This window comes from Haliaeetus leucocephalus, unplaced genomic scaffold (genome assembly GCF_000737465.1).
Source record: "Haliaeetus leucocephalus isolate CR32 unplaced genomic scaffold, Haliaeetus_leucocephalus-4.0 Scaffold450, whole genome shotgun sequence".
Lineage (NCBI taxonomy): Eukaryota > Metazoa > Chordata > Aves > Accipitriformes > Accipitridae > Haliaeetus > Haliaeetus leucocephalus.
The window spans coordinates 10,852,819-10,855,578 of NW_010972886.1; positions in this window are offsets into that span (position 1 = coordinate 10,852,819).

The following is a 2,760-nucleotide window of genomic DNA, read 5'->3' on the forward strand; positions in this document are numbered from 1 at the left end:
AAAATTAAAAAAAATTAAAGCGGCGGAGGCAGGAGGGGAGCTGGGTGGCGGGGACCGGCCGGGCTGCGGGGGGCTGCTCCAGGGTGCCGGCGGGTGTGTGCGAGAGAGCGTGTATGTGCGCGCTGCCAGCTCTGCATTGCCAGCCCCTCCTCGTCTCTAATTCAGTGGCGGCCGGAGGGAAAGCCCCAGCCGGGAGGAGAGATTGCCGCGCTGCCAATCATGGGCGAGGAGGATCGCTTCTGCCACCTCCAGCACGCATCTCCCACACAACCTCCCGCACGCCCCAAAGGCCCTCGCAACACCCCTAACGCCTCCCCTAGACCCCTCGCGCCCCCTCTACATACCCCACCCGCACCTCACACCACCAACACACCTCACACACCTTTCACACCACCACTCCCGACAGAGTTCCCCCCCCCATTTACACCCGTACACTACACACCAGCCCGAGTTCAGCACCCACAGCAGCCCCTCCATACCCCCAGCCTGCCCCAATCGCTCCAGCTCTTCTTCCCATGGGGCTGGGGAGGGAACCCCGAGTGGAGCCAGACACCCGCCCCCCACAGAGCAGGAGCTGATATGCAGGTGACTGTAGGGGCAGGAGGGCTAAGCGCTTTGGTAAAGCCCACACAGCCAGGGCCAGCACCCCGGGTGGCTTCTCTTTTGGGCCCAGCAAACACAAAGTGGCTGGGAGTGCCCACAGCACACCTGTATCTAGCTTGCACCCTGCACCAGCCACTCATGGGGCAATCAGCAACATGTTGCCACCCTCTTTTTTGCAGAAGCCAAAGCCCAGGGAGGTGGTCAGGCAGACCTAGGACAAAGTCAAGGGAAAGCCTCAGGCCCAGGGCCCCCCACTCTGCTCGGAGCACTAGCCCACACTGCCAAGCAGCTCAGCTGTGCAGGGACATGCAGGAGTCCTGGCTCCCTGAGCAGTCCCCAAACATGAGTTTGCAGGGAAATCACTGGCAGGAAAGCACATAGGCATGCCCTGTGATGAGTCAGCCAAGGACAGGAAGCATTCAGGGTGCTGGTGGGATTTCAGAGGTGGCAGCACCTAAGAGCATGGGAACTCAGCTCTGTAAAAAATAATCTGCCATCTCCAAAACTCCAAGTGGAAATGAACAGTATACAATAGGCAAGTTTATGTCAAGGTATAGTTTAGCTTGTTCCTACAGATCTGTTTGTTAATTTGTCATGCCAAAGGTTAATCCTTTGATGGATCCCTGAACAGTTCCCTGGGAAAGACTCGGAGCACAGAAAGCATGGAAAGTTAGTACTGCCTTTAAAACAAACAAAATTATAGATTTACTGTAATCTATTCAAGAAATGGTCAAATGGAGTACAGAACTTAAATTAATCTGGGAAAACAAAGGAAAACAGCAAAGATCACGAGTGAGACTCTTCCATTATCCTGAAATGCTTTAGAAAATGACAGAAGAGCTCACTGCATGATTGTGAATCCAAATGAGCATTGGTTTGTCATGAGAAATTATTGATTTCCTTCCTCTGGAAAAAGAAAATCCCTATTCAAACAGAAGGGAAATGGTAACTTGGAGCCTGATCTAAAGCCCATTTAAATCAACAGAAGTGCTGTAAATGAATGACTGATGTTGAAAAAAATCAAACACAAGGGAAAGGTAAAACATTAGAAACAGCACAGTAGAGAAGGAAAACATCTTTGCAGCCTCATTAAGAGACTGTGCCAATACAATTCAGCTTCTAGTTGCCTGTTCTAAGCATAGACAGTTATTAAAAACAACTTTATATGTTATTTCTTTAAGCTAAGTTATGTGTTTTCATCAATATTCAGCAACACCTCTCCTTACAATATCTTTCTGCATATTAAAGCAGATCCTGCTGCATGACATGTTTCCAGGTGACTTGGGGCCCATGAGACTCTCAGGTCAGTAATACCTGCTGGTGCCTGCTCAACAGCTGATGGAGGCCCTACTGGTTTCCATCCACAGCTGTTTCTCAGGATCAGAACTAAAGGAAAATAAAAAAGCAGGGGAAAGGGATTTTCTCTACTTTAAATTCCTGTCTATGAAAATATATATATGCCTTTCTTCCCCCAGAGGTCTTCCCTTGGTTGACATGCATCTTTCCATTTTGTTGCCAGTCCATAGAAGGAGGAACATCAATTACAAAGGCAATGGAGCAGCCCTCCTGGCTCCCTCAAATCAGCAAGACAAGATCCTGCACACAATCAGAAACCAGGACCATATGACAGGTCTGGGTGAGGAGTGTGACAATCATTTACTGCATATCTTCTGACATCCCTAACTGCCGGCTGACATTACCACTCTGCAAGTTGGTGCCACTGAAGAACTATATGGCAGGGACATTGCAATGCTGAGGAGAGAGCACCAACTGGCTCTAGCTTGTAAACTCTACAATACAGAGCTTTGATGGTTTTGTCTAGGTGATGATTTTAAAAAAAAAAGAGAGATTACATTGGGGTTAAAATAACAACAAGAAGCAAAAACTCAGTTCAAAGAGGCCATGTAAAGAAAAATGGTGATTAGGAGTTGATGATTATAAAAGTTTAAGACCAGACTAGACCACTGGGATTTCTAACCTAGCGCTTTATGTAAGCTGTAGTGTTTATCTGTATTAATTCTTGCTTCTGGTTCATAGTCCTTTTTTTTCTTAGTGTACCAATCTTGAGTTAAGAATCAAGGCTGATCTATTACAGCTATTGTGGAACGTTCCAATGATTGCTTATAGCCATTTGTAAAAAACTGTAACTCTGCCTGT